This window comes from Cyprinus carpio, chromosome A25 (assembly GCF_018340385.1).
Source record: "Cyprinus carpio isolate SPL01 chromosome A25, ASM1834038v1, whole genome shotgun sequence".
NCBI lineage: Eukaryota > Metazoa > Chordata > Actinopteri > Cypriniformes > Cyprinidae > Cyprinus > Cyprinus carpio.
The window spans coordinates 9,654,208-9,681,913 of NC_056596.1; the positions used below are offsets into that span (position 1 = coordinate 9,654,208).

The 27,706-nt window shown below is 36.5% G+C and overlaps 2 pseudogenes; one reads left to right on the forward strand and one right to left on the reverse strand.

The window, feature by feature from the left end:
- Nucleotides 1-17,500, reverse strand: LOC122135684 (annotated as a pseudogene).
- The window catches only part of LOC122135685, a 17,196-nt pseudogene continuing 4,653 nt past the window's right edge, over nt 15,164-27,706 (forward strand).

The window sequence follows — 27,706 nt, forward strand, 5'->3', positions numbered from 1 at the left end:
GCTCTGAGTAGCACGTAAACCAATCAGCCAGATGGTTAAGTAAAAATTTGTCATTACATAAGTTCTTTCCTTGTCTTTGAAATTTTTTTGGGGGGTAAACAAAGCTTCTGTACAGATGATCTTTATTAATAACAGTCCTCTGGATGTTTTTAGGTGTGTTTTTAGTCTTGTTTAGAGGACCTTTGTCCACGTCCGACTACTGACTGCTTTAGGATGTTTCTTGAGGGATCTTTTGTTTAGACTGTCGATTGTTTTGCCTGTTGAGGGAGGTAATAACATTGACACAAAAACTTTTGTTGACTTTGAAGTTGAAACTTTACTTTAATCTATGTAGCATACACATAGTAAACTTGTCCTTTGTCTTTGTCCTCTAGTGTGAGTGGCATATGCTTACCTCCTATACATTCCACTTTAGGCTCCTGCCACTGACGTCAGGTAAGCAACGCACCACTGAAAGGTGGGCGCTGTGTGAATCCACTGTCACACTGGTATCGAATGATGGAATTAACAGGGTAGCGATCTTTGCTGTTGCCTAATATCCTGGCATTCTTCCACTTCAGGAGGTGATGACATGTGACTACAGTAAAAAGAGTCAAACAAAATAGCAAAAAACACTTCTCTTCATTAAAACAAGGAAATAGTAGTTCCTTTAAATTTACAATATTCATTGTCCATTGGTAATTAGACCAAAGTTGCTTGATGCAGCTGCGCTATAATTACAGTAAAATAACACAATAAATTAAATAGCTATTGTGTTAGGCTAATAGCTCACTTTGCTAATTTGGGTAGGACTGACTTGGTGCTTGAAGTTAATGTCTGTCACTCTTCTTACCAGGTCCACGCTTGCAAGTAAAAGGAAGATGATAGTTGCAGGGTACATCATTCCACTGGCCATCCTCATGCCACATTATAACAAACACAGTCTTCTCCTGTGCTGAAGTAATTGTCTGGCTGATTGTGTCTCCAGTTTTCATATTCCTGTAGAGAAAGTAGCACTGGTTTAAATAATGACATATTGCAGATGCTTCAGAACAAAGTCATCACTCAATTTGGAAAGAATCTCAGAGGAAGGTTGTCTCACCAAAGGGCTTCCATCTGTCCAACGAAACTGATTTTGCACATCCTTGTCATTTAGTCCAATCCACTGATAGTCGTGAACTTGAGCTAGGTGGTTTTGAAAAGTATAAGCACTTTTATTTAGATAAACAAGCAGCTATATGTATTTTATTAGAAATCAGAATATAAACTCACTTTTTTACAAATTCTTTGTTCTTCTTGGGAGGATATGCTAACCAGGTGAGAGTTTTAGCTTCTTGACAGTGCTGGCTCAGCACTGGTCCAGGTCTCACGCTCATCAAAATGGATATAAAACAGCTACCCATGAACTCCAATCCACCCCTCAGAACATCCCTGTACCGCTGATAACACAAAAGAGACAATGAATTTTACTAGTTTTTATTATGTGTTCTTTAAGGGGTGGCTAGTTACAGAAGACTAACAAGACCTACAGGCTGCATTCTAATTCACAGGGTCCCTATGCAGTTTGCTCCCTACACACTGAGCAGGGTATATCTGTGTACTTTTCAAATGACCTAATAAATCATCATTCATATGTGCGCCCTACTGTTTTATAATTTCATATAAGAAAATCAAAAAACCCTGTGAATCCAGTTTGATAATACCCTTACTTGCTGGTAGGAAGTAACAAGGCAGTAAGACAATGGTGGTTAAAACTGTCCTTCAGTCACAATAAATACACAGCAAGATGGTATGTATGTGTTCAGTTATTTTTAAAATGCTCGTTCTATGACTTTTCACTTACGTGTTGAGCAGTTTTCCCCGCTGAATCCTGAATGACACTGACCATACTGTAATGCCATCTTGTAGAGAGCATAAACCTGACCACAGGGGTTTGGACATCACAGGGGGTAGCAGAAGCTGCCCAAGACAGACATGTTCATCTCAATTAAAAAATCTAAAAAAAGTATGTTGTTGTACACCAGTTGAATAAACATTCAAAATGAAGTTTTTGTTCAGTTATTACCATCAGTAATAGATGGCTCAGTGGGGGTATGTTCCATAGCTTTGGTGTCTGTAGTGAAGCTGAAGAAGTTGGTGAATATAGAGGTTGTGGGTGGTGTTGTGATCAGTGGGGACTGATCAGTCACATCAAATTCATCTGTGATGACATTAAGTTGCTCATATCTTTCTGGTATGAGATTCACGGTTTCATTGGCACTCCAAATAATCTTTATATAAAAGTACTACTATTAGAAAGAGATATGGAGAGGTCCTCAGGGGGCATAATGTTCGTTGACTACTGCCCCTCTCCACTGATCTCTAGTGATTCCACGACCCTGTTCTGTTCCGATTGTAGGGCCTAAATGTCAAGTCGGCGACCTCATCGTCCGTTAGAATGATAATCTTTTCATCTTGACTATGAATGAGGCCAGATACCTCACCTGAAGGATGACTGGGATTAAACTGAAGCTCCAGAAGCAGACCCATATCCAAAGCCAGAGATAGAGCCAGATCCAAAGCCAATGGCAGAGCCAGATCCAAAAGTCATGATGGTGCCAGATCCAAAATCCAGAGGCAGAGCCAGATTCCAGGAGCAGAGCCGAAAACCACTAACATCAGTCAAAGTCAAATGGAGGAAAACACCAGACAATTCCTGTTCTCCAGAAGGTCTTGCAGTTCAGATCAATAAATTTCTGTGTTTATAAAATGACACACCAAAGAAGCGTGATCCACTTGATTCAACACCACTGAAGAATCCACTTGTTCCTGAACCACTAATTCCACTGCTAAGTCCCGATGGAAGGCCACTAGCTCCCACTTGTTCATGAAAGAGTCCAGGACTCTTCTCCAGATTCTTGGTCCCCTGATTCTATTCCCTGAAGTAATGATAACACCACTGCCACTGCCACTACCTTCTCTTACCTCCAAAGCCAATGCTGAGGCAGAAGTCTGCCACATGACTTGTATCTGCACCACCTTCTTGGTACCTCACAAGGTGACTGCCCTGATCCATCACCACTTTGGCCAGACAAACTGGATCTGCTCCCACGGGGTATGCCACTCCCTGACCATGTACCCGGAACTGGAATCATGATCACCTGATACTGAGCATGAGCCTGATCCAGATCCAGATCCAGATCCAGATCGGTCCACAACAACGGGGAGGAACAACTGGATGAACTGTAAACACACATCACAGAAAGTTGGCCTGGCTTAAAATAAGACAGTAATGCTGTAAAGATTAGAAGCAGTAGGCAAAGTGGCCAATATCCAACGTATCTCATACCAGGTCTAAGCACAGCTCTGTTATGTCTGTCAGTTAAGACCCATCCCCCGTCCTTGTAGCATTCAACAATCTTCATCAAGCAGCATAGAAAGATTTGCTGAAAAAAATAAACAATCATCTATAAGATCAACATCCATTCTTGCCTTTCATCGCAAACTCATAAATACAAAGGTTCTATACAAAGGTTCTTAAAAGGTTCTATACCTTTGATGCAGTATGCATCATATCTGGAGTATGGGTTCGGGAAGCCTGTTTGATTTGGTTGTGCATAAATAGTGTGCACTCCTGTCTCGTTTTCACCACAATCAAAGCCTGGATGCAGACAGGGATAGCGGACACTGCGATCAGAGAGCCAGCCCGGGACTGCACTTGTGGAAACCCTGATTCCATGCGGCATAGAGTTCTCCAGTTGAGGCAAGTGTAGAACCCATTTTTCTGCAATGGTCAACAGCTTCATAATAGGTGAAGCCTTCTAATGAACTCACATGGAAGATCTCCCCTAAGGGACAGAGAGAACCCCAGTGAGGGATTCATAGATGATTAAATAAAAGTGTTATCGTTATGTCATGAATTATTTTGTACTCACCCTTTATCTTGGTCCATGTAACAGGTCCACATCGTACCGCTCATGTGGCAGGCCTAACATTGTAAGAACGATTGCCAGAAAGGGCCTCTGATCTCCAGAGCAGTTCTTTTGTGGATGCACAATTGGATACCTGAAAATGGTGTTGAATGCTATATAAGGTGTCAACAATATTTGATTCAGGATTCCAGTTTAATTCAACATAAAAAAACAAATGCTGTTAGAACACATAAAACTTGTAAAAAAAGAAAAAATAAGTTTACCTTACAGTCTGGTCATGTAGCCAACCTGCCACTGCATTGATGAAGGCCAGGTTTCATAAGCAGACCTGAAGAATCTCAGGGGTGGCTATGATGCTCCCAGCTTCTGACATGCCACTTGTGTTTCCTCAAAGGTGTAAGCATAGCGCCTGGAGTGAGCACGATAGTGGAATACCACTCCCTTAGTTTCTAGGGTGAGGAAAGATTTGGCCATATTTAAACTCTACTGTTTGCATGTGGGATTAATATCTGCTTTAACAATCAGTTGAGACACCTTAATTTTGTCCCCTGTAACTCTTGCGATCCTTGTTTTGGTTCAATTACTTTGGCTCAGTTACCTCAGTGGTGTGTGGGCTTTTAATTTCATGTGGCTATGTCATAACACTGGATCCAGTTTAGTTTACTTACCAGCAGTGACATTGTCCATGGGAATCTCATATCCCAGGTAAGGCAGAGCTGTGGCCACATTGATGATGTCCTCCTCAACCTCAGTTATGTTGGGAGGTAGAGGTCTTTCTATGCTTGTGGTGTTGTTAAGAGGCTCATTCTGTCACTAGCGGCCATGGACCTCCCCTTCTGTGGTCATCTTCTTCAGTATAGTTCTGAAGGGCTTGAGGTTGACTGTAGCCACACTGAACATGGAAATCCGTTGTACGTGTCTATTCAGGAAATGGGTGAGGTCTTTGTCGAAACCTTATCTTCTTTTTCTGAAAAAATAATTAATAAAATGCTTGTGAGAATGACAGTCTTTTGAATCATAAGAGGACACAGACTTTGTTGAATGCCAAAGTTTGGAAACAACAAAAAGGTGTGATTAAATAAGTTTTTCCATTTGAGTTTCTGTTTTTAAGTGACATTATGATATGATTTGTTCTGAGGTGTGTAAATGTGAAGTGATTTAGCAAACAAAGTACAAAAATTATGAATTACATTCTCTGTGCTTACCTACATAACATATTGCATCATAGTGGGATCTGGGTATGGATAACCAGTCTGATTAGGAAACAGGTAAACTGTTTCGCACTCCCCAAAAGCCCCCCCACCACACTGGGGTCGAGCGATGTTAATGGGGGACCGCAACACTCCTGTCTGCTAGCCAACCAGCATTTGCACACATCCATGCCAGCCTTCCATGCTAGATAGAGTTGCCCTGTGGTGGCCAATTGGGCTCCCAACTTTGCACACTGGTCTTCAGCCTCTGCAAAAGGTGACAAACTTCTCACATCAGACAGAGAGTAGAACCACACTGCCTGGGTGATGAGGAGAATCCATAAAGTAAAAAACACAGCAAAAATGCCACCATTTGGTTACATTTACAATTTAGAAAACAATGCCTGAAGTACCTGACAATTTTCTCTGCAAAACAGTACCACGTCATAGGTTCATTGATGTCTCTGACTCCATATGTTCGTACCCCTGGGAAATTTTCTTTGTCTCCATAGCAGGGCTCCTTGGCTCATGAATGGGATACCTTTGGAGAATTGTATAGAATTATTAATTTACCTTTAGTAATTTACTAAATGTTTATTAACAACATTACTGCATATATATATATATAGATATTATATTATATATATATAGATATATATATATATATTATATATATATATACTTAAAAAACATTCTACTAAATGTTTATAAATATATTAATATTGTTTCCATTAGACATTGACCTTTCACATTACCTCACAGTTTGGTCTGAAAGCCAGCCCAGCATCACATTGATGGTATCCATCATCATAGGCAGCTTGCAAACTGTGCAGGAGTTGCAATAACAGCACTGTTCTGAATGCAGGCTGCCTTTGCCATCTCAAATGTCAAAGTATATCGGGTAGATATTGCTCGGTAGTGAAAACACAATGCCTGTAAAGATTTGACCCATTTATTTAATTCTCCCTTTCAGTTATTTATATGTTTAATGATTGTGATTTTTTTTTGTCTGAACAGATGTGTGCGTTACCCTTGAACTTGCATTTCTACAGAATCATAGTTATCTTCAATCCCCCTGCAAGACCTCACAGCGGTAGGTTGCCAGAGTCACTGGGAGTGGAGTTCTGAGATCTCAAATGGTTTGCGTCAGTTGGCACCATGGGGTAGTTTATCATATGAACCCGGTCCATGTAGTCTGTCTCAACCTGCACCAGGCCCCCACTTGCAACGAGAATAAGAGATATACTGCCCTTGTAGATGTAGCTCCATTTAATAAGGTGGGTCAGTGGGGCAGTGGTTTGGGCGCCAGGGTCCTGGACAGTGTTGTCCTGAAAGTAGCAAGGTATGACCATGCTTTCCCCTAATAGGGGATGCAGTGGCTGTTCCACAGGGATGCTCACACTAAGGGTGCTGTCCTGATCTGTAAAACATAATGTTATTTTGAAATGCTTTTTCACTTAAAAGCAGTAAAAATTGGCAATCTAAAAAGTTCAACCTACCCAGCCATATCCCCGAAAAAAGATCATGCCAGAAATGGCAGGATGCATGCATACAGCAGGAGCCAAATTAAAGACATGTTTCACCTTAGGAAATATAGAATAAGAGTGGATGCTTTACATTATTATATATATAGTACCACACAAATTTGACCAATATTCAACAGCGATGCAGTGAACTAAAGCCTAAGCTGCTTTAAACAAGATATAGTCTGTCAGAAAAAAATATGCAGTTGTACTTTTAGGGGTTGTCACTGAGATAGTACAAGGTAGGGTGGGCGATTTAGGAAAGGCTAGCAATAGCAAGCTAGCTTTGAAAGCAAGATCCCATACTTCCTGCATAATCACTCTGCAAAGCCACACCTCCTCCAAAACACATGAAAGAGCATCTACCCTGCCTTTAAAGGCACAACTTTGTTTCTAATACCCCTAAAAAGTGCATATTAGAAACTTAGAGTGGGGGGTAAAAAAGGTACACAGATGTCCCTTTAAGACTACTGCTCCAGTACCAAGCTGTTGTACTCCTAAAGGTGTAGATTATATAGGGCACACCTGGAGTGAGCAAAGTCACTCAAGCCATTCCAGAGGATTTTCTTCCCTGTTTCCAAGGCTTTACACAGCCTGGCTGAGCTACTGTACTCCTGGTGGAAATTTGGAATAGATTGGAAAACATGACGTCATTAATTCACTCTTTTTCTCTCTGTCTGTCTCTAAAGAAGAAATAGTTTCACAGTTTGAGCCACAGGAAATGTTCTGGGCTTGGTAAGTTGAATTTTAATTAGTGGTTATGAGAAATCTGCTGGGGAAAAAAATTATATTTCCCTCTATGATTTATAAATGCTAAAAGTTCAGTTTTGATAATGAGTACAGTGCATCATTCACTACTTTGCTTCATTTTTCCCTTTTGGCTATTGCTCAGGTTTTTCTGAATCAAGCTGTTTTAAATGCACTGAGTGACTGTAGGAGACCTCCATCCTGGCACGGCTCTGAAGTAACTTTTTATCTCCCACCTCTAATGCCTTGCTTACTTCTGTTTTACTGGTTGTTATATGCCAGTTAGGATCAGAAGTAAGAACAAAAAAGACCACTTCCTATACAAGTAAATGAGAGCTTAAAACATGCTTTCACTGCAAAAAATAAATTTAAAATAAATAAAAAAAGTAAAATAGTTTTTTTTTTTTAGTATGTAATACTGTCTATTTTCAATAGATTCTTTGCAGAAAATATGTTTTCACATCACACACACCAAACACATGCAAAATAGGTAGTGTGAGGTCAAAATTTAGTCAAAATTACGTTCTAGTCCAGAAGAATAAATATCTGACAGTGTATAAATGATGACAATTTTTTTACAACCAAAATAAACGATATTTATAAAGTATATCTGGCCACTAGCTTCAGTTTTAGTCTTATAAGTGAACTGTGTCCTGCCTTCTTTAAAATGACCAGTCACATGTGCCTTTCAAATGCTGTTTAAAAAAATGCAACTTGATGTTCTACAGTTATATTCTGGTCTTGTCAAGCCGGGGTGGAGAGAGGACTTCCACAGTATCTCCATTCAACCAGTGTGGTATGTTCTCTTCCCATCAGGCACAGGCCAATAAGCAGAGCTTTGTTTCTGCTGTGGTCTGTGCTCATGTACGCAGACCTGCGTTAAAGCCAATGTAAACACTCTGCTGTATTCCACAGGAGGCCCTAAATCACCAAAACCCCAAGAGAGCCACAGGACAAGAACACTGTCCACATTTAACACAGAGTGGCAGGTAAGTAAGTCTAGTACTGTGATACAGTACGGTGAAAGTATATATGTTAATACATGGACATACTACATGTAATCTGGAGGCATGCATTTGGTCATAGTTCACGACCATAGCTGCACACTTGCAATCATTTTTTAGTAAGTACCTATGATACAACTTCCCCCAGCCATATCAGGAGAATTTTACACCCAAGATGAAATGTTTGAAAATAACCTGATATTTAAAATGCAAATTAATAAACTGCAACATTCATATTGCATTGAAATTGTATACAAAAAAGAAGCAAAGGCCCTTTCCATTCACTTATTTATACACCCAAAATTACCCAAACTTCAATGTAATTACTTTCCCCAAAAATGAAGGAAAAGAGTAGATGCCAACTCAAATTAAAAGGCAAGCATGCCAGTATAATACTGGTTAAATAATAATATATTAATAAAACATATCCATTCCATCCGTGCATCCAGTTTAATTTGATTGTTGAATTATTTCATGATTCTAATTAACATGCTTTATAAATACTTGATATTAATATAAAAAAAAATAATAGATTTTATTATAGTCTTATAGATTATAGTCATGTAACCAATAACATTGAATAACATATTTCTAAACTTAACAGACAAATAAATAAAAAATATGATGTGCATAGATACAGTTAATAATGCATTTAATAGCGTTCAAGCTATATTATAACAACAATAAATAAATGATTTTTATTATTAAAAAAAAAAAAAAAAACTTACCAAAACTAGTAATGCTTGCTTGTTTTAGTTGTGTTTTTTGCAATGTCCTTGTGTCTTGCATTAATCTGTCGGTTGGGAAATGTCTAAAATCCGGTGTTTTTAGACTGCTTGCCTTCCCTGTTTGAGTCAGGAGCAGAAAGGGATCTAATTCAAATTGGGCACAGTTTAGCAAAGTGAGCAGGAGAGAGAGAGAAACAGAAAAGGGGAGGCAGAGAGCTATTGAGTGCCACTGAGTGGCATTTTGAATGTTCAAATCACAACGTTAGACTGGGCTTGATAAGTTGTAGGGGCTGATTGACACATGATTCGGTTCTGGGCTATAATAAGGTGCTGTCACAAAAAAGTTTAAAAAAAAATTCCTCTTTACCCGCAATCATTGATTCTATAAATACATTTAAAAGCTCAAAAAGTGAGTATAAACAACTTCTCAGCTAAAAATATTATTAAAAAGAATTTACAGAGATTATATCAATTATAGTTAATAGATATGGGAGTCTGTTATATTTTGATATATATTTGCATATAATATATGTATATTAAAAAAAAAATAGGAAAAATGTATTGGCATTGAATCTGTCTTGGTTATTAATTTTTTCATTTAATTTCATTTTTTATTTCCAGCTAGTTGGTTTATCTGAGATAATCAACAAAAAATTTTAATTGTACCAACCAACCCCAGTTTTCCCTTACCCATAATTCATTTTTCATTCCAGTATTTTAGATTCCTAATATTTCCTACCTAGGTCTTGTTAATTAGGTTTTTAATTTAACTCCACAAGAAACCAGAAGAGGTCATAGGGGTCATTGCTGTCTTGCTTCATGTTTGTTTACAGTTAAAGTAGTGAATATCATAAAATGTGCATTGTTTATTAGTCTTCATCAGTTGTGTGGAAACATCGGTCTGTGCTTCAGTTTCCTGTTTAGTACAGGTTTTATAGCTCTATTGTGGCCCTTTTGTGTGGTATATTTAGAGACACTGGTGGATCTTGCAAGAATCTCTCAACCAAATATCAGTCTACGTCTGATGGTGCTGGAATTTCACAGTTCAAGTGTTAAAGTGATGACTCTCCAACAGAACCTGCTTTCTACACATTTTTTTAAGTGTGAGATATACCTTTAAGACTTTCTATCCTTATACAGTATGTGAAGAAACTTGCTTTGCACAATAGGCAGTTCATTTTTCTTTCAATTGGCTACGCAATTGAACTTGCTTGCTATGGTTACTTAGGTTATATATGGTCAAGAAATGTGAAATTTATTGTTTTAAAACCCATGAGTGCCCAGTCCCTTCTGTCCAAGGAATTTGTCAGTTTGGGAGGAAGTGTGACAAGACTGGCTTATTAGGTAAGAGAAAATTCTGCAACGGCCAGCATTTCAGACATTTAACCGAGCAGAGATTCATTAGAAGTTACATAAAATTGCTTGGTTACACTTTGAATGTTTTTCCCCTCCTTTTCTGCAGACTTATCCATTTCTTTTCTCTAGATTGTTCTAGTAAACATTTCCCACAGGTTATTTCTACATCGATATCTAAAATGTCTTGAGTAGGGACTTCCAAATAGATGGTACACCTCATTACACATGCAACAGAAACAAAACCTGCAATATATTCACATATGTGAACTATAAACCATGTGTGTAAAACAGAAATTCAATTACCAGGAAAACCAAAACATTGTGTCTAGTCTCACAAGCTGTCCTTGTTGATTCTCATACTAGCACATTGTTGCTCTGCGTACATTATGAATCAAACTAATAACCTTTGAGGTCTCATGAGTGACCATTCAGGGTTTATTTCAAATATACTGGGAAGTCAGTGAATTGCAGGTATTGTCTGCACTTAACGGTGAAAAAAGCTGACCCTTATAACATGCTTAGTTTATAACAGCTGTAGTTCAGTGATGACTTTGAATGAGGTGGAGGATGGGGGTGATTTCATTAGGGCCAGGATTTTACACATCCCTGGATACTAGTTAACATTCATGAACCGGAAAAGTGATGACATCATCTTAATGGCAATATCAATAGTATATGTGTTGTACTGCAGGTTTAAATGTAATTATTCTTTAATACTTCTATGTAAAAGAAAAATAACTTGAGTGCACTATACCAGTCAAAAGTTTAAAATAATTAAGATTTTTAATATAAAGCAGTCTTTACTGACCAAGCCTTATTTGATCAAAAACACAGTAAAAACTGTAATATTGTAGTTTAAACTGTGATACACTCCCATTCAAAAGTTTAACAAATAATTTTATTCAGCAAGGGCACATTAAATTGCTCAGAATTGACAGTAAATACATCAGTAATGTTATGAAAGATTTCTATTTCAAATAAATGCAAATTTTCTATTCTTCAGAAAATATTGAAAAAATGTATCCTGATTTCAACAAAAATATTGAGCAGCAAAAACCATTTTTAACATAGATAACATTAAGATATGTGTAAGGTATTATCATGTAAAATAAATAATAATGTTAATAAAAATTGTAATATACAATTATAAATTATATAATGTAAATGTGATCCAGGAATTGATTATGACTGTGATAAAGCTTGTCTAAGAACATAACTTGAAGATAAACTGACCTTTAAAGCTAAAAGAGATTTCACTCAGACCGTCATGACACAGTATGTCCTTGTTCATAGCAGGACCCCTGCAAATCACAATGTTTGCTCAAGTTCCTCTCTAAAATGAAACCGAGAAACACATTCATCAGAGTGAACATGCTGATTGCTTATTTTTCAGAGCAACATGCGGAAGACATGGAAAAAAGTCGCATTTTCTTTGAGGTGGCAAATTTCATGCCAATCAAGGACTGCTGATGCTTCATTTTTCTGCCTGGGACGAGGGTCATCATGATAGGAACATTTTTAGTGGCTAATGTTCACAAATTACTGAAATATGGCTCAAAACCTCTATACATTGCTCTGATTTTGTAACAATACATATAGTTCATTTACATATAGTAATGTATTTTATTAAATGCATAAAATCGAGGTCCGTATGTCACATAAATATGTCACAAAAGAGAAATTGCCAGAGAATTTATGACATGGCTAAAGATTCGTGTCAATTTGTGAATCATACTTTTTTTATGATGATCAAGATGTTTCATGATTATTGCTTGACATATGATGGAAGTCCAGCTCTCAATAAAAGGTTGAAAAAAGCTGACATGAAGGACACAGTGTAAGAGATTAAGTGCACTAATAGCCCCCAAATTGGTCATAAAATGAAAGGATACACTTGAATCATGTCACAAATGATAATATTAGACCTCGACCAAACGCCAAACCTAAAAATTGTCAGATTTCTTTATGATTAATTCTTCCTCTTTGGACAACCAGTGCAAGTGTTTTGATCCGGTCTGTCTTCACATTTAGCTTCTGACAAACAATGAATGGAAGCATGATACATAGTGCACAAAATATAGTTGATATCACTTCAGTTTCACTTTTATTGTTGGAATTTCATCCAAAAATTGTCTTGCATCGCATACATCATTTCACATTCAGCACACTCTAACAACCACACTGTTACAAAAAGGCAAAAGAAATAAATTTTCTGATGTAGGCATTAAAACAATGCCCTTCCGTATTGCAACACATCAAAGCAGTCATACAGCACAGTCAAGAATAACTTAAAGAGGTTACCAACATTTACTAAACTGTGGACTATAGCATTGACTCTTGCTGCTGATTTGTTTTCCAGAATTAAATCACTGACAATAAAAACACAATTAAATCCCGTCCATTGCTATGGTTATCACTGTGTCAATCACTGCTATTTCGAGAATGAATCACTAAACATGCGGATGTCATTCCCGAAACTTTGCAGCGTGCATGTGTGTGTGTGGGGGGGGGGGGGGGGGGGGCAATATAACTGCAATATGCGTGCCTATAGAACACTGAAAGATAGTTTGCCACAGGGGCGCAAGCTCGGTTGCAGCTGTTTTCAAAATAAATGCACTGTGGTTATCTGGTCCATAGCCTTCCTTTGATTTAACTGTTTAAAATTACTCATTCAACAGAAATCTGCTTCATTTCTTAATTAGGCCTTTCTGCCTGTGAAATGTTTAGAGACCATGTAATGGTTGGTTCATAGTCATAGTGTTCTGACATCTCTTGAGATCTCAAGCTAGAAAAATGATTATATTTAAAATGATTCATTATTATGTGTGTTTTTGATTGGAAACAATCATACGTGTTCCAACACTGTTTTTATTCTCTCTATATTTTGTGGTGAACCCGAGTGACATGCGATCAATTGTGGCCACGCAGGTCTCAAACCCAAATTCTCATCACTTGGCCCAATATGATGGAGGGCCTGGATTGGAACAAGCTTGCTTTGACTCACTTCCCATTTGGCCTGCTCAATAGGGTATTGACATAGCTTTTAGGTGTCTGTTGAGGGCTTTTTTTTACTATGCTTCATTTAAATGAATGGAGGCATTATGGAGATGTCACAGCCACAGACCCTTACTGCTGTATATAAGCATCCAGTGACCAACTGACAGGTTACAGAGAGGTTATTTTTTAAACTTATGTATTAATATAAATTAATGCGGTGACATTTATGCAGCAAAAGTTCCATGAAGACTAGACATTTTTTTTTCTTATTTAATAAAATTATTTCCAAAGCCAATTGCTTAGGATTTACACAATTTTAATTAATTGATTTATTGTTTTTGTTGTTTTATTCATTATTTAATTATTTATTTTAAAGTATTATTATAAATAATATGTAGATAGTATTTGGCTGATGGACATTTATACTTACAGTAGCACACCAAAGTAATTTGCATACTGCACTTTATATTACTATTAAAATAATCATTATTGATGTATAAATTCATATAGTGTTACAGTACATTTAAATTTTAAACAATACAAGTTTAAATATATATATATATATTGTGAAAAGACTTGTTTCTATCACACGAGTCCACATTTCAATGACAAATTTCATTCCATATTTTTACATCAGAGACCATACCATCTCTGGACTCTGGGTAGACTTCAGGCTCTCAGTCTGGGCATCATTGAATAATCACAAGCAGGTCTGTAGAGGTTTTCTCTATTAATCTGGAACACTGTAATGTTATATTCCATTATAGAACAAACTCACATGTCCCAGCATATGCAGTATCTGAACATGTTCACCTTAAATGTAAATTAAATTGAATTAACTCATTGCTGTCTTTGAACTGAACTCAAAACTACTGCTTTGGATTGTGTTTATTTATAACAGATTCATGTTAGATAAAAATTGGTTTACACAAAATGGGCATAGAATGAAACCTAATACTTTTTGTATAAGACCATGTGTTCACCATGGGTTCCCTTGAGAAACAATTAAACAACTGTATATTTGCTCTAGCAAGTTTTTGTATATGATAACATGGTATATGAGCATGGAAGTAGTGTATCATATTTAATACATGAATCCTTTTCATGCCTTATGTCATTGGTTATTTTTTTAATAAGTAAAGATATAAATTTAAAAGTGTCCTCCTTCAGGTTGGTTCACATGTCTTTTTGCTGTGAAATCTTTACTGATTTTTATAAAATAAACATAAGAATGAACTTTATGTTAATATTTCAAGAGAAACATTTACTGAAACAACTTGTTTATTGTACTTGAGTATCCTTTTTTCTACAAACATCATGCTAAGACGTTTGTATCAAATATGATGCATCAGGCTTTTGAGGAATGTTCAGAATTTAATTTTGGCAATATAAATAACAACTAAAGCAAACTGCATATTTTTATATGTTTGTTTTTTACATCATGCGTGGCTCCATAATCTCACTATATAGGCCTTAAAAGTCTGATGTATTAAATATAATGCAAAACATAAATCACATGATTTAGATTTTCTTTTAGATTTATCTAAATGTACAATAAACTGTTAAAAAAAAAAGAAAATCTAATGCCAGGCATTGCATGGTTGGATACTAAAGGAGTGCGTTGTTTCGCCGGTCCTGTAGGAGGCAGTCATCTGTGTGCAGATTCCGTATCATCGAGCACGAAAGAGAAAGCGCTTGTCAAATGTTTTCTAAGCTCAAACGGAGCTCCAGTTTTCATTCTGACAGCAGATGAGGAAGTCAAGCTCTGTCCGTGGCCGAGTGTTCCACTTTCAGCAAGTAAGTATCCTGCAGTGTGGACCGTTGCCATGTCGCAGTCATTTCTGTATATCTTCATTTATTGCTTTATAAAGTTTGTTTTTGTAGAGTTAATTCGCTGCGTGAGTTAAATGAACTCGGTTGAGTGATGGTTTGACTTGGCAGCTGAATCGTCTATCTGATGATGCGATGAGAGGAGGATGTTGTATTCATATCACCCACTTTCTGTCTGTAGCTCAGATTCGTCTTATATCTTGTCCTTTTACTCGTCAAATGTTTTGTTGAATAGAAAATGAAGCATAGGAGCTAGTTATGAGGTGCAGTGCACTGCATTCCTGCTTGACTTGTTCCAGTTGCTCCTCATCCAGCAGCATGGCATCTGGGCTGTGTGTGTGTGTGTTGCCTGGCCTCTCGGGACTACCTTTAAGGCAGTGTGTTAAAATACAGCCATCAGTCTGAGCTGCAGATCGGACATATCCTTTGTGGATCATGCTCTACTTGCATGAGATGTTTGTTCATTGTGGTTAATTTGTGAGGTTGGTACCTGTATGCGCCAGTTGAATGCAAGTGTCCTAAATTAACTCTGTTAATTAAAGTTGAGGGCCAAAAAAATCACTTAAAGGGATAGTTTAACCCAAAAATGAAACAAAAATAAAAATAACAGAGAGACAGAGTGGCTTCCCGTGTGACTTACTTTCTTTTGTGGGATAATGAACATAATTCTATTCTCTTCTCCACAGATGAAAGTAAGTCTTATTGGATTTGACTGTGGGTGAGTAAATGATAGAAAAGCTTTATGTTTTTCAAGGAACAGGATTTTTTTTTTTTTTTTTAAGATGTTCCTAGTTTGATTCTACCTTCAACATGTTTTATTTTTTTAAGGTATAATAGAATAGCAATGATTTTTACTATAGACTGCTAATGATTAACTTTCTAGTTAATTATACACCATTTTGGACCAGTTATGCAATTTAGAACTCTTCATATTCTACAACTGCAAGCTTTTTTGATTGTGTTTAAATATTATTGCTGTGCACATTATTAATTATTTTGTGGCTATTAATACTTTCTGTCAATCATTCACTTTAATACTTTCACTTTCTTGCAATTAATTTGCATAAAGAATAAACCAAAACATTTGTTGATTTAAATAAATAAAATAAATAAATTAGATTTTGCAAAATGTTGAAAAATATGGTTCGGACTTTGACATTTGTTTTTTTATTGTCAACAAAAATGCAAACCAAAACATACATAACTTTAAATAAACCCATGAAGTAAATTTTTTAAAAATATTGAAAAATTTGGTTTGGTTTACTAAAGTCTTTGGTATTTATCATAATTGATTAAAAAAAAGAAAACTGAAACATTTATAATTTTTCAGATAACTAAATTTATTTTTCAAAATGTTGCGGAATTTGTTTTTATTTGCTAAAATCTTTGACATTTTGTGAACAAAAACAAAATGCACACCACAACATTCAAACTTTAAATGAATAGATAAATTAAATAATGTTTTTTTTTCTAGAAAATAACTTTCTTATAGTAGCACAATAAATCATATGATCACGTTCAGTCATTGGTATGCATTTCTATTGCAGTGCTGCTGCTGTTGTCCTCTTTATCTTAATGGTAACCATTTATGACTGAAATAAACTTAAATACTGGCAATCCTCCCAATCATAATAAAAGCACTTTACATTATATATGATCCTGAAAGGTCATTGGCTCTCTCGTTAGTAGTAGCTGCTGGACTGCTAGATTCATCATCACAGGATCATGTTGGCATGTTGCTGATGAACTGGACAAACACCACTTTGGAGCTCATTGACTTTTATTATATGGGCAAAACAAACAAACAAACAAAAAAACCCAGACATTTTTCTAAATTATTCTAATATATTTTTGTGTTACGCAGAATAAAGAAATGCATTCAAGTTTGAAATAACAAGAGAGTCGATAAAAAAACAAAATTCCGGCCCAGTAATGTCGGCTTGACCAATTGCATGACTTTAGGGCGGAGCTATCTTTTTTGACCAATAGCAGAAGAGGGTGTGTTCAGATGTTTTTTGCAATTCCAAAAATGTATAGACTGTATAGCTGTATAGACGTAAACATAAAGAAATCTGTCCATTTAAGGCTGAAAAATGAATAATCATGATAGACATTTACATAGTGCATGTTGAATGTTACATATTTGGACATACTTACTTTGGCATGTTTGCTTAACACAAGATTGCACAACACAGGAGAGGCCCTGCAGAAGAAGGCAATGAGTTTCTGATCCATGTGCGATTAAGATGTTCAAAAAGCACTAAAAAGACATATGTTCTTATCTTGTAGGGATGTTGAACTCTGGTTGCTTTGTGGCTTTAGCTGTAAGCGATAGTAGCATTTATTTATGAGTTTGTTTATCTCTGTGTGTGTGTGTGTGTGTGTGTGTGTGTTTTTCCTGACCCTGGGTCACTGTAGACGGCTTCCTCTTAAATTAATGTTCCCTGTCAACACATCCACAGCGTGAAGAGTTATCTTTGGATACCGTAGACCTCAGCATTTGATCCAAGTCTCACCCCTCCCCCAGATTCACCTCTGCCAAGGGCCCATGGCTATTATTGGGCCCTTGATCACATGCAAACTGTTTGCTATTTGTAGTTTGTAGTATTCTTACAAACCGCATAGCAAATTCCATATCTGAACGTCTTGATGGGAGTTCAGACATTGTGTAAAAGTAGCCCTGGGAGAGTTTGGATTAAGCAGCAGTGCCGTGTTTGCTTAGAGAAATATAGCTAGCATGACCTGTATCAGCATGGGTATGGAAATGTGATATGAAACCGCATATATATACTGTATCTAGTGCTGCGTGCTTTCCCTAGCAGTCAGCATATTGGAAGAGATGACATGACTTTGGAAGGAATGTAGGCTTAGTGTAACTGTAAGACTTGTTTATATGTTGTAGGATTTTTATTAGTATTATTACCATTATTTTAAAACATCTGCAAAATGAATGAATGTGGTACAAAGAATGTGGTAACACTTTAGAATAAGGTAATATATGTAAACATAATGTAGTTAACGCAATAGCTAACATTTAATAATATTGAACAGCAATTTTTCAGCAATTATTAATCTTGGTTAAGGTAAGGTTTAGCTACAGTACTTGTTATGTTGAGGAAATAAAAATTTGTTTATCAAGATTAACATTAAACGAAAATGAACAATGCACATATATGGTCTATGAATTATCGTTATCCTAAACCAATGAATGCTTTAAATTGTGTTTCTATTGTTTGTTCATGATTCCTGAATTAAGTAAAATATGCATAAAATAAGTTCAAATTGCAAAGGTGTTTAATGATGCTTCCGGAATACATTACAATGTTTTACACTGTTTACATTTACACTACTGTTCAAATGTTTGTTGTTGGTAAGATTTATTTATTTATTTATTTTAAAAGAAGAAGAATAAAAACGTCTGTCATGCTCACCAAGGCTGCATTTATTTGATCAAAAATACAGTACGAACTTTAATATTGTGAAATATTATTACAATTTAAAATAACTCTATTTCTATTTAAATTATATGTTTAAAATGTAATTTATTCCTGTGATGGTAAAGCTGAATTTTCAGCATCATTACTCCAGTCTTCAGTGTCACATGATCCTTCAGAAATCATTCTAATATGCTGATTTGCTGCTCTAGACACAATATTTATGTATAAACAATACTCTTTGATGAATTAAAAGTTTGAAAGGACAGCATTTGAAATCTTGTAAGTGTCTGTACTGTCACTTTTGATCAATTTAATGCATACTTACAAAGTATTAATTTCTTATATATTGCGTGTTGGCTCTTTATTGCAGGTAAGAACAGTAAGGAATATTGTGAGAAAAATTAATCAAGGTGAACTCATAACATGTTCCTGGTTTTGGAAGGATGACACCAAATTTGTAAGGATTAAACACACTGTCATTTTCTAAGAACCTTGGCATTGAAGTCACTTCTGGACCCTCATCTGATTGGATTACACACCTCATCTATGTAATGTTCCACCACTGAGCATCAGCACGAGATGGTGTGCTGGGAATTTGGTTGTTTGACAGAGACTCGACAGAAATGTCGAAGTCAAGTGGACAGGGGATGTGCAACCGTGGACTTCCCCGGCTCCTGATTGGAAGGGAGGGTGGTGAGAGCAGAGAGCTGGATGAGGGAGACATGAGAAGCATCTCAGGACATTATGGGGAGGATGAGGAAGAGGATCAGGTACAGAAAAGGTTTCATTAATTGATTTTTAATTTTTTTTTTTTTTTTACATTTTATAAGTGATGCCCATATGCTATCTTCTTCTATTAGTCAAAGCGTCAGATTGTGGTGGGGATCTGCTCCATGATGAAGAAATCGACATCCAAACCAATGACTGAGATTCTGGAGAGACTCTGTAAGTTTGAGTACATCACCGTGGACGTTTTTTCCAGAGGAAGTTATACTCAATGAACCGGTGGAGAAGTGGCCGTTGTGTGACTGCCTCATTTCCTTCCATTCCAAAGGTATCTGACATCACACCACAGTTTCACATACAATCAGCTTGAAATCTCAATGTGACATATTGTCTCAGTATTATTAAAGGGGTCATATGATGCGATTTCAAGTTTTCCTTTCTCTTTGGAGTGTTACAAGCTCTTGGTGAATAAAGAAGATCTGTGAAGCTGCAAAGACTAAAGTCTCAAATCCAAAGAGATATTCTTTATAATAGTTAAGAGTCGACCACGCCCTCCTAAAACGGCTCGTTCTAACACGCCCCATATGTCTACATCACGATGTGGGAAGATTTACATAACGCCACACAAATGTTCATGCAAAGAAAGAAGGCGTAACTTTTATTCTCGCTGTTGTCGCCGCCGCCATGTTGTGGGAGATGCTGTGTTTCGTTGTGAAAGCGAAACTACTTTGTCTGTTTTGTCAGTGTCTGTTTCTATAAAGTGAGACAGTTCCATCTTTGTAAGGACAGTCTGGCGCTTCTGACTCACAGTCTGTAAGTACGTTTTCATGTGTAAAGGATTGTCACTGATGATTCAAACACGTGTTTTGAGCAGTGTAGAGTAGCGCTTGTTGTTTGTCGTTTCTCTGATCACAAATGCAGACCACGTTTTATGTTTACGCAGCGTGATGCAACGCAACGCATAAAAAAGACAGTATAAGTCATTATAATCAGTAATTATGTCCCCACTGGATGCAACAAATGCCTCGTTTATAATGGGTTTTATTGGTTTTGTCTCGTAGTGCCGGAGACGGCATCACAGTATGTTAAGGGGCGTAACATTTCTGTCACATGCTTGAGGCATTCAGCCATGAATGGAGAAACAATAATGTACAGTATGTGGAACATAATGTGTTTTTTGAACCTTAAACCACATAAACACATTGCATTACACCAAATACACAAAATAATGTTCTTTTTAGCAATGTCATATGACCCCTTTAATGCTGCCTTCAAAACAGTAATGAATTACATTTAAAATTCTATTAAAATAGAAAAAAGTTATTTTAAATTGTAATAATTTTTAACCATATTACCGTTTTTACTGTACTTTGATCAAATAAATGCAACCTTGGTAAGCAAAAGAGACAAAAAAATAAAATCAAATCAAAATCTGACAACCCCAAATTATGATTGATTGATTTAATTGATGCAAATGGATACAATATTTTTTTCTTGTCTTGAAGGATTTCCCCTTGACAAAGCAGTAAATTATGCCAAACTAAGAAACCCCCTCCATATCAACGACCTCAACATGCAGTATTTCATTCAAGACAGGTGTGGCATATCATTCTCTAAAATATTCTTGACAAGCAAACCCTGTTATGAGAGTTGACTGGGACATATAACTCTATGCTCACGGCTTTAGGAGGGAAGTGTACAGGATTCTACAGGAAGAGGGCATTGACCTTCCACGCTATGCAGTGTTGAACCGGGACCCCGACAGACCAGAGGGTAAAGATTATTACCTTCGTCATAACTTTGAATAATTTTTCTGTATCCTTCAGAGTGAAGCGTGGCACTGTTCATTTACAAGCGAGCAGCTCATGATCCTGTGTTTTCAGTGTCTCATAAAAGCTCTGTGCTTTTTTAGTGTCATTGATATACTAATATAATTTTTATTTACAGTAGCTTTAGTTTTAGTTTTTTATTTTAGTACTTCATCTTAAACTAAATGAAAATGAGCAATGTAGCTGAAATAAAATAAGTTGTAAATAAATGTATTTAATGTCTTATTTTAATTCCTTTTTTATTTGTTTTAGTTTTTCGTTAATGATGATAACTCTGTCTTTGCATGTTTAGTTTAGGTGGCATTTGGAAACATTCCCAAAGTTGTAATGAGGAGCACTTATAACCTGGCAACAGACATTTTCAACAAAAGAAAAGCTTTAATGGCTCCTTGCGGTTTTCATGAAAATAAAACTTGCAGATTTAACATTTGAAAATAAAGAAATCAAGGCAGCTATTAATGTTGTCATTTTACAGCTGTACTTTAAAATACAACTGTTATTATTATTATTAAATACTCCTTTTTGTAGTTGTAATATTTCTTATTTTGTTTAATATTTTAATTTCATAATAATAGGAATCACTACAACAACTAAACCATACTGTGTAGCCCTACAAACAATTGCAATTTCTATAAGAGAAATCGCAATTAAAAAATATTTTTAAAATGTGTGTTGTTTTTTTTTTTTTTGTGTGAATTGTTTTGAAGTTCCTCATAGTGTATACATAAATACCCTCTGTGTTGTGAAAGATTGTGACATTTGTGACATCAGAATGTAATCCTGGTGGAGAGCGAGGACCATGTGGGAAGTGAACGGGGAAGTGTTTCACAAACCCTTTGTGGAGAAGCCTGTCTCCGCCGAGGACCACAATGTCTACATCTATTACCCAACCTCAGCCGGCGGTGGCAGCCAGCGTCTCTCTTTAGAAAGGTACAGTACTGATAACTAGTAATAACTTCAGAATTGTTTGGTTTGGAGCTCATACTGTCCATCCTATAGATTGGCAGTCGGAGCAGTGTGTATTCTCCTGAAAGTATGGTTCGTAAGACTGGATCTTACATCTACGAGGAGTTCATGGCCACAGATGGCACAGATGTTAAGGTACATATGCATGTTAAGACTCTGCTGTATGTAGTGGCTGGATAGTTTGTTTATTCCTGATGGATGTTGTAGGTTTATACAGTAGGACCCTGATTATGCTCACGCCGCCGAAGCCCGGAAGTCTCCTGCTCTGGATGGGAAAGTGGAGAGAGACAGTGAGGGGAAGGAGATCCGCTATCCTGTGATGCTCACCGCAATGGAGAAGCTTGTGGCCAGAAAAGTGTGTCTTGCATTTAAGGTGAGCCTCACAAAAGAAAAACACAAAGTGTTTTCTCAGCTGCTAAGAGTGATAATGAAGGTGTTTTTTGTCTCATAACATCTTTCCAACCCAGCAAACAGTCTGCGGTTTTGACCTCCTCCGAGCAAATGGTCACTCTTTCGTTTGTGACGTTAATGGCTTCAGCTTTGTAAAGAACTCCATGAAGTACTATGATGATTGTGCCAAAGTCCTGGGGTAGGTGAGGCCGTGTTGCTGTCTTGTTGTCTGTGGTAACTCTCAAAAATCTCATCATCATGCAATTTTTACTGCATAACCACATACAGTGTAACACCTTTTTTTAAAGTTGTAAATAAAACAGATTTTTGGAGTACATTTGAAAAGAAAATATTATTTCAGTCTTTTTACTTCAAAATTTCACAATTAATTAAATTTGATTCTTTTTTGATGTAGTTATGTGTAAAATTTATTTGCAATTTCTGAGTGGAAATTGTTTCAAATTAATCATAGACCATTTTTTTCCCGGTGTAATAGCAAATCCTTTTCTTTAAAATTCAACACGTGCTCATCAAACTAACATTCAGTTTTATTGAAAAATAAAATACTCTCTTCTGACCTGAAAAAAACATCTTAATTTTTTAGCTGACCACCAAGCTAAACTAGCTAAATACTTGGCAGGCTGGGAGCTAAGACCAGCTTAACCCAGAGAAGAAAAGCAAAACAGCAAGTTTTTTATTTTTTTTTATTTATATAGTGCTTACTACAATACAGGTTGTTTCAAATCAGCTTAGCAGTAACCAACAAGTAAATAACTGTATTAATGTTGCAAAGTTCTTTAACAATGAAGCGAATACAATTGCAGCTTTAAAGCTGGTCTAAAAAGACAATCGTGTCATTATCCACTTCAGTTTAGTCCAATGTTGATTCAATTTATTTCATTAGTAAACTGGGTAAATGTTGCAAAGTTTATTAGTAAGCGAGCAAACTCAGTTCAACTATAAAGCAGCTCTACAGAAAGCAATAGTGTCATTAATCAGCACAGATATATTCATTCCTATCTTAAAAGGTCATTTCTAGATATTTTAGCTCACATTTGATGTCTTTCCTTCAGGAACATGGTGATGCGAGAGCTGGCTCCTCACTTCCACATTCCCTGGTCGATCCCCATGGAAGCAGAGGACATCCCTATCGTCCCAACTACCTCAGGAACCATGTGGGTGTACTAAAAATGCATTTCACTGTCTCTTAGGTTTTTATTGTGGATTCTGGATTATTAAAACCAATGAGGTAGAATTAAATGCTTACTATGAGTGTTGTTGCTTTTGAATATGTAATTTCTTGTCTGAAGGATGGAGCTCCGTTGTGTTATTGCTGTAATTCGCCATGGCGACCGTACGCCCAAACAGAAGATGAAGATGGAGGTCAGGAACGCCCTGTAAGTGACAAATTCTAATAGGCTGCTTTAAGTTAAACTTAAGTGGTCAAAGTTAATTAATTAAACAGAATTGTACTGAATGATCATTTATAGGATTCACTTCTGTATTTAATGTGGTTGTCGCATGGGGGCTGGGTCAAAGTTGTTTATATGTTTGAAGTATTTTATCTTCTGGTTATTTCCATTTCTCTCAGGTTTTTTGATTTATTTGAGAAATATGGTGGCTATAAGACCGGAAAACTCAAGCTGAAGAAACCAAAAACAGCTCCAGGTGTGTTTTATTTTGAAGTACAAGTGATCTGTGTGGTTCACTTATTTTTATAACAAGTGCTGCTTGTTTTGTTGGTGCAAGAACTGACATAATATTTCAGTTTCATATCAGGTTTGCCTCCATCCATATGATTTACTTCGTATAAGGCCAGGAATTTGAACCACAGGGTCAAAGGTCAAATAGGATTGAGCTGTCTTTTTTAAGACAGATGTAGTGTTATGTCTGGAATGCTGCAGCCATGAGACTCATCGGTGTGTCATGCACGTGTAAAAATGATCCATGTTGATGGTTGATTTAGGCTTCGGGCCATTGATCTGTGCATGTACTTATCTGTGACAGTGCAGTTGTGATTTGCACATCATTATGAAAACCTGAACACTTTATTTGATGTTTTACAGGAAGTGCTGGATATTGCTCGTCAGCTGTTGGCAGAACTGGTCCTACATAATGATTGTGAGATTGAGGAGAAGAAATCCAAACTAGAACAACTGAAGACGGTTCTGGAGATGTAAGTTAACTGTTCACAAGTTCAATAGGTGTGATACCAAACCCTCTGTTTCCATCCCTGTGAGTTTATGAAAAGCTACTGTACACACACCATCATCTCATCTCGATCATTTCTAAAACATGTTGGATTGTTCTGGAAGTAACTGCTATACTGTCTGTCTACTGTTTACACCTCTGAAAATTCTCACTTCTCTTTTCACATCATGTATCTATTTCAATTTTGCTCAGTACAGAGAAGCAGATAATAATTGTTCATGTTACAGTCAATACCCCGATTCAAATTCTGTACTGTTTTGAAATGTATAAATAAAATTAGATTAAAAATAGAAGGCATCACCACATTATAATGTACTGTACAACATGAATGGATATTCAATTTTGAGATTTGCTGAAGATTACATTCAACAGTGTTATTTTTTATTTTTTTTTTTTGTAGATTAACTTTATTTGTCCATAGGTCAAAATGAAATGAAAAAAAATGTGGATGTGAGTATATAATTATTTGTTATATTATATCGACCGCTACCGATAAATAATAAATAAAAAAAAATCTCTAATACTGGCTGGTTAAAGATATGGTATGATATATTGTGTCTCCCTAGTTGTGCCTGTGAAATTTAGGTGGGAGATTTAGTGTCTTTAAAGTTTGTGGAATCAGTGCAAGCCTAATCAGACATGATGACACACACACAGCCAAAACCTACATTGCTATTATATATTAAGAATCATGGATGCTAAACCTGATATTTCATGAACAGCTGAATGTATGAACTGAACTGACTTGAGTGTGACGTTGACTCATTTGCTTCCTTAGGTGTCCTCATATGGATCAGTTTCTTAACTTCATTCCTTTTCTCTCTCTTCTCCTCTCTTTGTGTCCCTCTTTGTGTCCTGGCTGTTCTCTCCAAAGGGAATCCAGCCTGAATGATAATCAGTGCGCAGCCTTTAATCCCCTGTCTCTTTAGAAAGCAGGCAAAGTGGATCATAACCCTCATTAACCCGAGATCTTCTCCAAATTACTGACACATTAATGAGGGCTCCAAAATTGACCATACCTTGGAAATGAAACCCTTTTGCAATTCTGTGTGGCATCTGCATGCCATTTTGATATTGTTTCTAATCTCTCACGATCCCTCACTTCCTCCAGACCCCTCTCAATGAGTTGATTAAATGAGGCACCTAATCAACACATTATCGGTTGTTCGGGGTCATAGATTTACTAAGAAACAGGTGCCTGGGGAAGTGCTTTGCTTTGGGATGATTAAACATAATGCAGCAGAGCAAGTTCACTCCAGAGTCAGTTTCTGTGAGTTCTGTGGTTCAGTGAGACCTTTAGACCAGGTTTAGACAAAGTTGTATCAAACTAGAAATATTCTAAACTATGGATACACTGATATTACAATTCTGGCTGATTTTAGTGAGATGTGTATTATTTTATATTTTATTATCTAAAAAATATTTCGAAATAATTCATATAAATAATTAGAATTATTATTTGTAAATAAATATTACTATTATATTATTTAACATTGTTTAAACAATAATAATATAAAATAATAATAATCAATAATGGCCAGTATATACTATATTAACATATACCAATAAATTTGACTGACAACTGATATGGTACTGATATATTGTGCATCCTTTGTCTACACCTGAAAACCTCAAGGTTGGACTGAAAAGAAATCATGTCAAAATTATTTTTTGCTTCAGTTTCTGGTTATTTATTGTTCCCTAAATATTTACTCTATCGTTTCGAAAGTTTGGGGTTGGTAAGATTATTAATTTTTTTGGAAAGAAGTCTCTTATGCTTACCAAGGTTGAATATATTTGATCCAAAATAAAGTAAAAACGGTAATATCTGAGATTTTGTTACAATTTAAAATAGCTGTGTTCTATTTAAATATACACTGCCCATCCAAAAAAAGTCACCACCTGGATTTAACTAAGCAAATAGTTAAGATCCTCCCATTGGATAATTACTGCATGGATGATTATGTTATGTGCCCAAAGGAATGAGGTCAGCTGACTACCTGAATATACTAAATGACCAGGTTTTTTCGTCAATTAAGGTTTTTTTTCTTCCCTGATGGCACGGGCATATTCCAAGATGACAATGCCAGGATTCATCTGGCTCAAATGTGAAAGAGTGGTTCAGTGAGCATGCAACATCATTTTCACATTATGGATTGGCCACCACAGAGTCCAGAGTCATAATCAAAGCTAAAGGCAGTCCAACGAAATATTAGAGTGTGTGACTTTATTTTTGAACGGGCAGTGTATTTAAAAAATGCTATTTATTCTGATGTCATAGCTTTCATGTGTCTTTCAAATGTCTACTGTCATTTAAATCACAATTTAAGGCATCCTTTCTAAATAAAAGTATTAATTTCTTTAAAAAAGGTCTTACCGGCTCTAGACTTTTGAACACATTTTGAACATATATTAAAGATATTATACATTAATACATTTTTCATTAAATTGTAGTATCCAGCCATCCAGAATGACCCGCTCTCTGCTGTGCTGTGTAACCTATAAACATGACACTGTTGCGGATGCCATGCTTTATTCCTCCCAAAGCCTGTCGTTCCTGTAGGGACAGTCCTGGTATGGCACAGGTTAACCCCTGCCAGCTTGGGAAGGTCACTCAGATACATGTTTCCAGAAACATGGAGGCCACAGAGCACCTGCTAGTGGTTTGAGCCCAGTGCTGTGTCTGATGTGTGCTATCTGTGTTGTTCAGTGTGAGAATGCTCATTAAGAGGGGGTGGTATGTTTTTTGTCCCCTGCCCCGTGTATTGTCTTTCAGGTATGGCCATTTCTCAGGGATCAACAGGAAGGTGCAGCTGACCTACCTGCCAAATGGGCAGCCCAAAGCATCCAGTGAAGAGGAAGGTATGTGTGCAGTATGTATG